This window comes from Stegodyphus dumicola, chromosome 4 (genome assembly GCF_044657685.1).
Source record: "Stegodyphus dumicola isolate Sdum_Otavi_A_Nest chromosome 4, ASM4465768v1".
Classification (NCBI taxonomy): domain Eukaryota; kingdom Metazoa; phylum Arthropoda; class Arachnida; order Araneae; family Eresidae; genus Stegodyphus; species Stegodyphus dumicola.
Genome location: NC_140771.1, coordinates 130,514,473 through 130,529,513, shown reverse-complemented (window position 1 = coordinate 130,529,513; position 15,041 = coordinate 130,514,473).

The window sequence follows — 15,041 nt, the reverse complement described above, 5'->3', positions numbered from 1 at the left end:
ATTGGTCTTTCTGTCCGTTCTGCCTCTTCGTTCAGCTGATATGCTAATTTTTCGACTTCGTCCTTAATTTTTGCACACCAGTGTAATTGTCTTAATTACCGCGAATGGTCTTGGGGCATAAATTTTAATTATACTTGTAAAAATTCTATGTAGTTGTATGCCAGTATTGAAAGAAACAATCTGATAAGAAATGGCTGCGACTTTTCGAAAATGAGGCGTAAAACGTTGGCAGCGAAGATATTCCGTTTGGCATCAGTAGTACCATTGTTGGCAACTTTACTGTTTGCGGCGGCAAAACGGGAAAAGTACCGTTTCTAAATGTATTTTTAATTTCGCAGGTTTCATGCTTTCCATGTGCCAAGTTTTCACTGCATTTAACACACAATGGATATTCTTTTTCCATTGATAATGCAACATGTAAAACAGTATAAAATAAACTCTTCTTGATATTTACTCAATTTTTTTTTTTAGAAGTAGAAAGAGAGCCAATGGTTACATTTTTGTTTGCATTTTCATTAATAGTTTTTCTATAAGTTTATTTGATGTTGGTGCATCCATCCCATTTCTCTTACAAGAGATTTTGGGCCATTCAACCATCGTGAACAAAATTGCAACGAAAACAAAATTGTTTTTATTATCCTTTGAGACACTACTGAATTTTCCAAAGCTTAGGAAATGTTATGCGCTTACTTGACAACAAATTTGATTAGAAATAAGAAACATAGTTTATAAATGATGCGTATTACAATTACAAATTGCATGCAAGACATTACTAAGATAGCCGAAAAAACTAAATCTTAGCTGCGCGTATGCAGTTGCTTTGAAATTTGATTCGAGTTGTTTGGAAATCATCAAACATAATGCATAAATCAAGTGAAAGCAATAAAATCAGAATTAAAATATGGAAATGTTTAATTTAAAATTCCTGGCAAATGTTAAAAAACATCCAAAATTCTCTTCAAATTCCGTATATCTTTTATTGTCAAATAAATTTCTTTGAATTTGGTGACCCCCCACAAATTTGTTCATAACTCCCAGGTTAAAATTTTGTAAAAAAACAAGTTATCAATTGCATTTTGAAAAAAAAAAAAAAAATGATTTCAGGCTTGTCTTGAACAGAACAGCATACAATAAAGTATTTTCAAATTTATGGGAAAGTACGACTTATGTGAAAATTGATAAATTTTGGCTGTCTAATGTGAAAAGTGGATTACGGTTTAATATTTTATATTCATAGCTTGTGTATTTTGATTATCTAACTAAATAAAGAATGATCCGTTGTTGCAAATTTCTGCTGGAATAACTGCTAGAATATCTATCCCATTTCAGATGAACAGAAAGCAAGTGTTGTATTCTTATTCAACAATTACAATACTCTTGCATAATACTTACAAGGAATGAGTTAGGTTATTTAACTAAAGTGCTGTCAATTTTATTTCTTATTTACATGAAGGATGTATCACATAATGCTGTGTAGGCTGCTGACCTAGCAATGATGACTCAAAATGCATCTTTGCATTCAGGCATACACTCTTTATAAGAATATAACCATGCACTGGAGTCCTAGCTTCAGCAGATACATTTTGTTGTGCTATGCAATCTCTGTGGGTCTTAAATTCTAAAAACTTTTCCACTCCTAAATTCCAAAAATTTTGCTACTTGATATTTCTGTAAATTCCAAAATTTGCACACCTGCCATAACTGCGCTGGGTATGGCCTCAGTTATCCAATGTTCCAACAAAATCAAATATTGTAACGTTATTTTAGACCAGACTTTCTTAAACTGTAGATCGCAACCCCCATCTACAGCAGGGGGTCGCAAAAAATTTCAGTAGTTTTGGTATTTCTTAAACTTAATATAATAATTTTACAATTACCCAATATTTTTACACAATGTATCTGAAAATAGATAAAGATAAGACCATACAGACAAAGAGAAAAACAAAAATGTTTCAATGCATTCTGTTTATAATATAAATGTTCACTTTACTTGCTTTGCATGTGACGCTGTCATTTCGTCTGTTAATTAATTAATTTTCACATTGTTCTATGTCTTAAAATGAGAAATTAAAGATATGACCTAATACTGCAATACTATCTTACAATACAAGTGAAAAAATTGACAGTTTCACTCGCACGTGTGTCAGATTTTCGCAATGCTTATAGGGTCCCACAAAATTTTCATAAATATTTTGGTGTCCTGAAAAAATCTATGATAAAAAAGGCTCACGACTGAAAAAACGTTTAAGAAGCTCTGTTTTAGACCAATCAGTTTCCTGATGCCAACCCAATTTTTTGCCTGTTTTGTTTCTCAGCCGAATTATGTTTCTATGGGAATTTTTCTATATTTTTACTGTTTCAGCTGAATGGAAGAACACGCTAAAATGTTTCAAATGACTATTAGGGGAAGAGAATCAAATACCTCACATTATTATTATCTCTGTTTATCTCCTATTTTGATTCTGAGTTATGTTTTTTAATAGAATTTTTACATATTACATATTTCAGTTCAACAAAAAATCAACTTTTAAAATATTGAGGAAAAGCATGTATTAAAATGTTTCAAAATGAAAATGTGGGATAAATAAATTTATAAATTAGTTTTTTCTAGGAGTGTAGGAGTTCTTATATATAGTATATAAAGAAATTTGGAACCAACTTTTCACAAAGACTTAAAAATTGAAGTTCAAATGATCTTCATAAAATCTTATAAATGTAGAACAAGAATACTTTAAAATGTAAAAATTAACACGTTGACTGCCGCGCGCATTTTACGTGATTTGCCCATGACGGCAACTTGAAATTTTTATTTTTGCGATATATATTATGTCGAAATATTATCTACAGAAAATAATGTTATATAATTGTGCTTCATGCTGGGGGTCACCAGCGACCTTCAAACATCTGTAGACCATTTTTGTGATTTATAATTTAAATTTTTACGATTTATTATTCTTCAAACCATTATAGTAACAATGGTACTATTTAAAAATTTATCAGTATCAATATTTATTCTAGTTATGTATTTTACTATTGGTCGCGTTGCCAGTGGCACCCACGGCGCTGTATAGCCAAGTCGAGTGCAGGTCACCGGTGACCACCACGGCAGTCAACATGTTAAAATAAACCATCACAAGAAAAACCAAAAAAGTAGTATAAAAAGAACAAGAAAGGTGAGGAATCCAACCAACTTTAACATAATATCATCAAGAGGAGGTATGTCGAATTTAATTACATTTCCCCTTCTAAAACAAAATCCTTGCTTCTCTGTATCCAGAATCAGCTGATGAACCATTTGAATATATTTTTTTATCTTAACAGTTCACCAAAAAAAAAAAAAAAAAAAAAAAAGAAAACATGCCCTTAAAAATGTAGAAAAAATTAAAACCTGCAGTGGAAAATTTTTGAAAGTTCAAAATAATTTTAACACAAATCTTTACTAGAACCTCTTATCAAACAGCAGTAGCAAAGGAAAATGGGGGGGGAAGTAAAATCAAAAGTTAAAAATATCTTCCAATTTAAAAAGATTTTACTAGTCTAAACAGGATTTTATCAAGTTAATTTTAATTTCAATTTTTATTCTTTCTGAAAAATTGGTTCTAAATTTCTTTCTTTATATATTTATTGATCAATTTTTAGCAGCATAATGCACAAAAATTTTCCTTTTAAAACATTATTTGTATATACATAGTCCAAACACATCTGTATACAGTGGAATACGTTTAACGCGAAATATCAGTGAATACGAAATAATGCAACGGTCCCGACAAACTACTATGTATTTTCACGCATTTTGTTTCTCTTAACACGAAAAGATATCCTTTCTGGAAATGAACAAAATACAGAAAACACTGGTATCGCTGGCGAGATTTAAACGGGGTGCGAAATGAAAGAGAGGTGGTTTCACATGTTTCGTAGAAAAGAGGCTAATTTGGCTTTGAAATACCCTCGGAATAGCCTGTGACACGAGCCAGTTTTGTTTATCTACGGTACTTTCACCTTCCACGTCTACAAACACCACACAAACATCTCATCTCTCATCAGTTAGCTTTGGAATTCAGTGACGAGTACATGGCAGTGTCAGTAAAAATTAGTGAGTTTGGCTCATATGTTGCACTGCATAGAATTCAGCGACTCCAAGGATGAATGAAAATTATTTTCATTACACACGATTCTCAAAAGTATCAGATTCTTCGGCGCCCAAAGAAATGGAGAAGTAGGATATTGAAACTGAGCTGACACTTAATGAAATGTTTGAGAAAGTTTCTGTATTAATGAACTGTCTTACTGTACTATTGGAAGAATTCCTTGCAGTAGTTGGGAAGACTCAGATAACCAGCACTTGGCGCAATTTTTTCCGCCATCTTGAATCGGCGAAAATCGCCAAATCCTCGGAAGGATTTTTTTGACACCAAAAGGGAAATGACGTGAAAAGAGGCTTTACAAAATTTCCCTCTTGAGCCCAATATAGGGGAGAAACCCGTGCTAGGCGAAAATGCTAAAAAAGGCAATGCAAAGAAAAATATCAGATTATTTTCCCAAAACTCAAAAAATGTTTTGTTTTTCAAAAACTTGAAAATTTTGTATTGAATTCCATTAAGTTCTTGTGGAAGTTTTTGTTTCATTGGTTTTTATTAAATACATGCATATATACATATCTATGTAAATAAAATGTACTCTAATAAGCTTAATTTTGTTGAATATATATATATATATATATATATTTTCTTTTCTTTTCAATATTTTTTAACACGAAAAAATATCTCAGTCCCCTCAGTTTTGTGTTAAATGATTTTCATTGTATATCTGTTGCACATAAATCCCTTTCTTACATAAAATAACTATGAAATCTTAAAAAAGTACATAGTATGAAATTTATAATGGCAAACATTAAAAAATAGATGAAAGTAAATAAAATTTAAATTATAGAATGTACTTTATATTTTTTAATTACTTAAAACATGGGAGTTATTTGGCAGAGATTGTTGGATATAAAATTACTACTTCAAATTTTCAGATTACTATTGTTCATATTTAAAGTCTCAACTTGCTATATTAATCCACATAACAACCATTGTAAAAATCACCCGTTATCATATTCCAAAGATCAGCAGCATACATTTTTTTCAAAATCGTGCATAATATTAAATATTGGCTTTTGATAATCAAGTTGATACAAATAAGATGAACTGTTTTTATGATTTTAGACTTGTAGTTTATTCTTCCATTCACTTATTACAATATTTCATTTTTTATATGCTCAGCTATCCAAAATTTCAAGAGCTTTCTTTATATTTTTTTGTTGAGTTTTTACTATACATATATTTCAGCATTTACATCGTCAAAATTACACAGACACATACTTGAAGTGAATTTACGGTTGATCTTTACATTATGGTAACTTGGCGATTTTTTGGCGAAAATTTGGCAACCAACTCTCCTACAGCAACCCTCTATTTTTTTTCCCCGCCGCCATTTTGTCTTCACGAAGTAAAGACATGTTTCTTTTCTTTTTATCTACTGAACACTTCTTCCAACAATCTACTAGCCGAATTACACTTATGCTAGAAATTTTATCAAACAAAACTGCTTAATAATGACAAATATTCACTGCAAAATTGGGAAAAAGTGCACAATATCATACTCCTTACGCGTTTTTCAAAATAACACATACACATAAACCATGTACACGCCGACTTATTTTTACTTAAAAAAACATCCCAGAATTGCACAAAAATGGCATTGCGCACACTCTTCACTATATCCATGTACACTGCTTTTTTCTCATAAATTAGAAAAATTTCACGAAAATACATGACAATTTTCTCAATCTTTAAATGAGGTAAAAAGAACATATATGAAATTACCTGATCGCGAAAAAGTATTTACCCTTTCCAAATATGAACATTTCCACATATAAAATAAATAAAATATCCAAAAACTTTTACCTCTAAATCATCTATTACATTATACACGTCACCAACGAATTCATACCGCAAGCATTACAAATACTTGGTATCAAATATTTAAATTATTTCCATGCACGTTTACTTCAACTTAAACGTATACCAAATTCCTACAAACATAAAATTCACAAAATAACTATCATTTAATTAAAATATCACTAAACCATGTACACGTCGACTTATTTTTACTTAAAAAAACATCCCAGAATTGCACAAAAATGGCATTGCGCACACTCTTCACTATATCCATGTACACTGCTTTTTTCTCATAAATTAGAAAAATTTCACGAAAATACATGACAATTTTCTCAATCTTTAAACCCGGTAAAAAGAACATATATGAAATTACCTGATCGCGAAAAAGTATTTACCTTTTCCAAATATGAACATTTCCACATATAAAATAAATAAAATATCCCAAAACTTTTACCTCTAAATCATCTATTATAGTATAAACGTCACCAACGAATTCATACCGCAACCATTACAAATACTTAGTGTCAGATATTTAAATTATTTCCATGCACGTTTATTTCAACTAAAACGTATACCAAATTCCTACAAACATAAAATTCACAAAATAACTATCATTTCATTAAAATATAATTAAATTCAAAAACAGTACTTAAAATATAAATGAGCACATACATTAAATTAATAAAAATTACCTTACAATCGTAATTACTTTAAACTAAATCATTGCTAATAACAATTTTCCCAATAATACCAAATTCCTTTCCACCTTACATTTAGAACAATGCATAAAAATATCCTCAAATAATTAAAAATACTAACTTACCTAATCTTCTTCAGAATCTTGATTACGTGGCGGATACACTTTTCTAATTCATTCAATAAAATTATTGAAAGATTTTTTCTGCGAATTTTTCCTCCGCTAAATAAAAAGCAAACTTCTCTTTATCACAATGCATAAATACCCATTTCGAATTCACTTTAGTTAGAGCCATGGGATCCAAAAATTAACCAACACTGTTTCACACAACACAGAATAAAGCTAAATACAAAATTTCCATATTTTTCCCGATTTCCCTTCTTTTCCGATTAAAGAACCGTAATTCGTCCATTAATATCACATGACATATCCCATGATCTCTCATTTCCCTCACGCAAAATAATGCGTAATCGGAACTGAGTACTGCTCACATTATTACCAAAGTCCCAGGTAGTAACCTTTATCGACTCCAAAATGTCGCCAAACTACCAGTTACCATATTGTAAAGATCAACCGAATTTACTTTTACAGCTAAACACAGGAACTGGAAAACAAAAAAGTATTTATTCGGAGATTGTATTTCTTTTTCGTTCATGAAAATCAAAGTTCATTACACAAACATGCATTCACACTGCACAAGCAGGTATGAAATTCTTAATACATTTAATAATCCTGATGATTGATTACGCATTTAGTAAATAAATCAGAAAATATTTTAAATGAATAGTAAGTAGCTAAGCTTTTAGTTAGTAGTTAGCTTTTAGAAGTAGTTAAGCTTTTATAAAACAGAGCATTACGAAGATATTTAATGTTATAAAGTTAGGTAATTTGTAAATTTCAGTTGTTCACCAAAGCAATGAATTATGAAGTTCCTTGTATATCTTTATAAATGAACTTTATTGCCGTTTTAAGCAATTAAACAACTGTTCAAGTTATTTTAATAATTTTGAAATATATACACTAAAAGAAACAATAAAATGTATTAATCTATTTGTCAACCTTGATTTTGGCACGAAAGTCTGCAGAATGCTTCGTAGTTTTTAAGCACATAGAGGCACTGCAATTCTTATTCCTTGATCTGAAGTTTTCTGCAATTTTTTTTTTTAATTTAAATTGCTGTATTGGCACACATACAATTTTTGTATAGTGGCTTCAGATGTGGATAAGTTTTTCGAACACTTTCGTTTGTTTTACTGGCGTAGCTGAATTTTGCGATGAAATGCAGCTCATTTATTGCCGAGTATCACCTTCCAGATTTTTCATAGTGTTAATGTATATTTGGTGGTCGTGTGTGCTTAATGCATGATATAATTAAAGAAAATAAGAATAGACAATCTCCTATAACAAAAGAATATATTAAGTACTAAATTACAATTTAAATTACATTGAAGAGATCAACACAGAGCTCGGAACACAGTTCATGCTACCGTCGCGTACAGTTGTTTTACGAGAAGTCTGAGTGAGTAAAGATGTCGCTTTGCTGCTCCGATTAAGAACTGGATTTTACACGTGGCGCCATCTCATGAATAGAAGTTGAAGTATCTGTCGGAACGCCACAGTACTCCCCCCCAAGTACCATCGGTACGTTATAAGTACTTTGGGTTAAATTTAACCTTTCTTCCAGATCTGGTAGTTTTAGGTTGCTCTTTAACGGGATGTAAGCTTTCTTCCGGGAGTGATGTTGATGAGGAAGTTGTTGGATCTTGCATTAGAAATGCTGGTTTGAGACGATCGATTCCAATCACTGATTGTTTGCCATTGCAGATGATGGTGAAATGTTTCGGTGTTCGTTTGACAACTTTGAATGGACCATCATATGAAGGTGTTAAAGTTGGCTTAATTGCATCGTTGCGCACGAATACGTGCGAAGATGTCTCAAGCGCAGGATGTACAAAATAGCTTGGCTGGTTATGGGAAGATGCTGGGGTTGGCGAGATATTGCTCATGGTCTCACGTAAACGTTGAAGGAATGTTGGAGGGTCGATAACTGGAGTAGATTCTGGGTGAAAGAATTCACCTGGCAGACGGAGGGTTGCACCATATAACATTTCAGCACAAGTGCTACCAATGTCTTCTTTGAATGCTGTGCGAAGACCAAGCAAGACTAGGGGTAAGGCTTCTGTCCAGTGTGTGCTACTGTGGCACTTCAGACCTTGTTTGAGAGATCGGTGAAAGCGTTCCACCATCCCATTTCCAGATGGATGGTATGGTGTTGTGCGAATATGGCGAATGCCAAGAAGAGAGGTGAGGGATGCGAACAAGTGACATTGAAATTGTCGGCCTTGGTCAGTAGTGATGGTGGTAGGCATGCCAAATCTTGAAAGCCACTGGGAGATGAATGCTCGAGCTACAGTTTCAGCGGATATATTTTCAATAGGAATGGCTTCAGGCCATCTTGTGTACCGATCAATACAAGTGAGGAGATAAGTGTAACCATTTGAAGGAGGCAATGGGCCAACCAAGTCTAAGTGCACATGATCAAAGCGTCTTGCTGGAAGGTTAAATTGTTGAATGGGGCTGTGAGTGTGACGGGATACTTTACACCGTTGACATCTAATACATGAACGAGTCCATTCTGTGATGTCTTGATTCATCGCTGGCCAGACAAATCTGTCTGCGATCAGCTTTTTGGTGGCACGGATTCCAGGATGTGCCAAATTGTGCAAGGCATTAAACACTTCACGTCTAAAATTGACAGGAATATAGGGACGTATTCTATTGTTCTCTATGTCACAGTAAATTTTAAGCGTTGGATCAATGTGCAGCGGTTGTAACTGAAGGGAGATTTGTGGATTTGAGATTAGGTTCTTGAGTTCCTCATCATGCAATTGAGCTTTTGCAATTTCAGAGAAATCTGGGGTAGTGAGGTTGATATTGTTTACCCGAGACAAGGCATCAGCGACACAATTATCAGTACCAGAGACATATCTGATATCTGTACTAAACTGGGCGATGAAATCCAGATGTCGAAGCTGACGAGGAGAACATGAGTCACAGTTTTTTCTAAAAGCGAAGGTTAATGGTCGATGATCGGTGAAAATGATGAAGTCGTGTCCTTCCAAGTTGTGCCGGAAGTATTTAACAGCACAGTACACAGCAAGTAGCTCTCTGTCATATGTGCTGTATTTCCTTTCTGCAGTAGTAAGTTTTCTGGAAAAGAATGCCATTGGGGAAAGTCCTTTAGTGGTATGGGCTTGAAGCACTGCTCCTATGGCCGTGTCAGATGCATCTAGCATTATAGAGAGCTGATCACTAGGTGAGTGATAAGAAAGTGTGGCTGCATTTGCCAGATCGTGTTTGCATTGCACGAATGCTGCAGATGCAGATTCAGTCCAAGGGACAGCTCGTTGATCGTTTTTTTTTTTTTTTTTTTTTTTTTTTTTTTGTTATTCTTCAGAAACTCATGTAGGCAGGCTTGTGTTTTTGCGGCATTTGGCAGAAAGCGTCGGTAGAAATTTAACATTGCTAGAAAACGCTTCAGTTCAGAGATGGTTTTGGGCTGGGGTAGGTCGTTAATTGCTTTGACTCTTTCCGGTAAAGGTTTGACTCCGTTCTGGGTGATAAGACATCCAAGAAAGGAAACTGAGGGTTGACCAAGTACACATTTGGATGGATTTAGTTTTAATCCATGATCTTTAAGGCGAGTGAAAATTTGACGCAGATGTTGAAAATGTTCTTCCGCATCTGTAGATGCAACCAGGATATCATCAAAATATGGAATGCAGAAATCGAGACCAGACAGTACTTGGTTTATGAAACGCTGAAATGTTTGGCCAGCATTGCGAAGGCCAAATGGCATATATAAGTACTCAAAGAGACCAAATGGTGTAGTCACTGCGGTCTTGGGCACATCTTCAGCATGCACTGGGATCTGATGATATGCTCTGGCAAGATCGAGGGTAGAAAATATGTTTGTTCCATGAAAAAGATGGGTACAGTCTTGGATATGTGGGACTGGATATCTGTCAGGGACTGTGATGGCATTAAGTCGACAATAATCTCCACAAGGCCGCCAGTCACCATTAGACTTTTTAACCATGTGAAGTGGACTGGTCCATGGACTTTTAGATGGGCGAATGGTTCCCTGTGCTAGCATGAATTCAAATTCTTTGCGAGCAGCTTTTAGCATCTCTGGAGAAAGACGACGAGGCTTGGAAAATACAGGTGGGCCATGTGTTTCAATGTGATGATACACTTCTGGCTGATGAGTATGCTGCCCTGATTTGGATGGGTTTAAAATGTCAGGGAATTCTGCTAATAACCGATGAAAACGTGTGCTGCCCGATAAAACACTTATGTTGGTAGGTACATTCGATATGTGAGAAGCTTGGCCCTGTGATGTCAGCTGAGTTGTAGCATCAATTAAGCAATTATTCTTGACATCCACTAGAAGGTGGAAATGTGTCAAGAAGTCGACACCAATAATTGCTTGAGTTACATCCGCAATAATAAAAGGCCAGTTGAAAGTCCGGCGCAAGTTTAAATCAAGTGTCAATAGTTTGGTGCCGTAGGTTGCAATTTGGGTACCATTGGCTGCATATAGTACAAGTTTATTAAGTTGGTGAGCATTTGTTTTAGTTCTCGGGAGCACTGATATGTCAGCTCCAGTATCTACTAGAAAACATAACTGAGTTGAACGATCAGCCAGTACTATTCTGTCGATGTGGCGGACATTCTGTTGGCCAGCAGAAGACCGCCCATTTAGTTTCCCGCTTGTTCAAAAGTGCATGGAGGGGCACACTTGCAAGCTTGATCTCCAAAATTCATATGATAAAAATATATGCCACTTGTGGGTTCTTTGTACTGCGTTCGAGTATTAAGACGAGATCGATTCCTGCTTCGAGCACGAAATTTATTACGTGGGCCCTGATTTGATCGATTATATCTCCGTGAAGCACGAAGACTTGTAGAGAGTTCAGATACTTTTTTGGTCAATTCAGCCACTTGTTGTTCGAGGGATGAACTGGAAGGTGCAGCATTAGCAGCACTGACATAAGCTGGAGTAACAAGTTCATTAATTTCGTCAGCCATTGCTGCTAAACGGGTTAGATCTTCATTGGAAGCAGCAAGAATTATTTGTATGTTATTAGGGAGACGCGAAAGCCATAGTGACTTCAACAAGTCGTCACTAAAATGGCTTCCTGCCAGATCACGCATTCGTGACAGCAAGTATGAAGGTCGCTGATCTCCAAGTTCAAGTCCTTGTAGTAAAGTACGCATTTTTGAAGATTCACTTTCTGAATAGATTTCAATGAGCCGCTGTTTCAGTTTGGAGTATTTATCACAATCAGGTGGTTTGAGAATTAAGTCATGCGCTGAATTCAGAATATCAGACTCAATTGCTGCAACTACATGGTTGAATTTTGTAGAATCCTCACTAATGCGAGCGATAGAAAATTGTGCTTCGATCTGAGCGAACCACAATGAAGGATTATTTTTCCAGAAAGGCGGTGGCTTCACCGCAACGCGTGTGATTTGTGGCTCTGGTGGAATATCGTCGGGCATACTGATAGATAATTTTCACCTTAAATAATAAACATTTAACAGCACAAATATTGTAGCATGAAGATACACAATTGATATTTTACCATGATAACAATAAATATTTTAACCATGCAGAAAAAATTTACGTAACGATACACACACAAATAAGACAGGGTCAGCAATTACACACACAAATAATATTTTACCGAAATGCATTTGAAAAGAAACCCTTATTTGAGAAAAAAAAATGATGCGTTCATTTTGTATTGCGCACACACAAAATCACCACTTCGCACTGCTAAGGCACTTTCGAAGGAAAAAGGAAATCACTCCTGTAGCACGTGGGAAAGAAATTCACTACTTTCGAACACTGAGGGAAGAATTTTGCCGTAGCACGTTGCACAAAAGTTACTGATGTAGCACATTTAGCGAAAATCACTATTGTATCACATTTGTCACAAAAGTTGAATGATCGAAGAATTATTGCACGACGGCGAAGTCAGCGGAACGGAACAGATCACATTGATGATTTGCTGAAGCTCCTTGCGATGATATGCACGACTTTGAAAAAAAAAACACAAGCAATATATATCAATACTTCTAGAAATAATTGAAGGGGTACGTTGTAGCATACGTTTAATGTCCATATTCGTTGTTATTTTTAGTCAGTTCTTCAGAATGCCTTGGATGCACGTGGCTTAGGGTCGTTGAAAATCCATTGTCAGTAGCGTGCTCAGTCAAAAGGTCACCACTTTTGGTGGTCGTGTGTGCTTAATGCATGATATAATTAAAGAAAATAAGAATAGACAATCTCCTATAACAAAAGAATATATTAAGTACTAAATTACAATTTAAATTACATTGAAGAGATCAACACAGAGCTCGGAACACAGTTCATGCTACCGTCGCGTACAGTTGTTTTACGAGAAGTCTGAGTGAGTAAAGATGTCGCTTTGCTGCTCCGATTAAGAACTGGATTTTACACGTGGCGCCATCTCATGAATAGAAGTTGAAGTATCTGTCGGAACGCCACATATACATCAGCAGTGAATTCTTCTCCTCTTTTCTCAAATACACTACGGCGATAAACAATAACCATTCACTAAAGATTTTGCGTAAATTCCCACTCATAATAATTTAAATTGCGAAAATCTCACAATTAGCACCTAAACTCACTATTCAGCAGCACAATTCTTTCGAAAGCGCGCCGTAGTAGTCAAAAGTGGGGTAGGCGTCTTGCCAGGTGAAACTAGTCGATATTTCCGTGACGTCAAAAATTCGAAAAGTGGGGTAGGGTTTGGAAATACGCCTACGGGGCTGTGGATTTAATTCCACGTACTTTCAAATAAGAGACCGTCGCCATTAAAAATGAAAAGAACATACAGTTAGAATTTTAAATGTATTTTTGACTATGGAATCTTATTATATATATATTGAATTTGCATTTTATTTAAATATTTAATATATAGAGGACCCCGCAAAAAAATCCAATCGAGCCGCGCACTTATTGGATCCGGGCTTGCCTATCAATAATGTTTACAGATTTGCAAATTGTTCTATCTTTCTATGACTTTTGTTTTTGTTTATGGTGCTTTCATGAATGTTCCAAAACTCTAATTTTTTTTGAATCATTTGAATATTTTTCTAACATTAGTTTTGAAAACTTTACAGTAATTTGTACATTTTGCAGTTTAACTATGTTTTGCTCAGCATCTTTCTTTTTACATTCTTCTTCTAACACCCGATTAATTCATTTAATGGCTCGAGAACATTTTTCTGATATTCCTCAGAACTAACTATATCCACATCGAAAGAATCTATATCAATAACGAAATAAATTGTCTCATCTAATTCTCTCAAGCTACTTCTCCTTACTATTAACTATTCATGCAATTCGCTTAATTCATCTTTGCTAAATTATCCTTTGTTTAATAGTTTATCAATGAGGTTCTCTCTAATTTTAATCTATCTACAAATCACCTATTAGGCATTCAAAGAGTGGTTTCCAAACATGTCTCCAGAAGTATTTCGAGCTCTCGAAAGTTAAAAATAAAATCATATATTTTTTAATCAGTTATTGTAGTACAAATTAAGCAATGCAATCTTCTGCTGCTAATAGAGGAATTAACTTTCATCTGAGCTTTGGAAATTTCCTGGGAAAGAGATTAAATATATTTTTTTGGGAATTTAATTATTTTTTTACTTCGTTAACCATGGCTTTAGTGCTACTTTAGTAGACGGTTGCACGGATTTTGGCGATTTTTTTGGGGCGAGCGATACGACTTATGGTAAACCCCATTGCTAGACAAGTTATTTATGGTAACCGATACTTTGTTGTCATTTTATTAAAAAAATAATGCGTTTTATTATGCATAAATTCCGTGTTTTAAATATTATTTATGGCTTCTAAATATTAAAAATCAATTTAATTTTGCATTTTATTTGAAATAAAAATTTTATTGTTTATGATATTCTATGATGAAGATGATGTAATGAATGACGTCACATTACTTTAAAAGTAATTGGTTTTAATATCTAAAAATTTAATCTAATGTTTTTAAACATTATTGATGGCTGTTAAATATTAAAATATAATTTAATTTTGCATTTTTTAAAAATGATTTTATTATGTATGATTATTTAAATAATTTTATTTCTATTCGTGATGTAATCAGCTCCGTTGATTGGTTACAGAATATTTGTGCATTATCGAGCTGTACGTAACCCCTGATTGGTTATTGAATATTTATGCATTACCGCGCCATTTTAAAATTTTATTATTCATCTCTTCAAATTCTTTAGATTACATTTTTCAAATTTAAAAAAAAAATTCAAATTTTTTCCCTTAGATTACATTT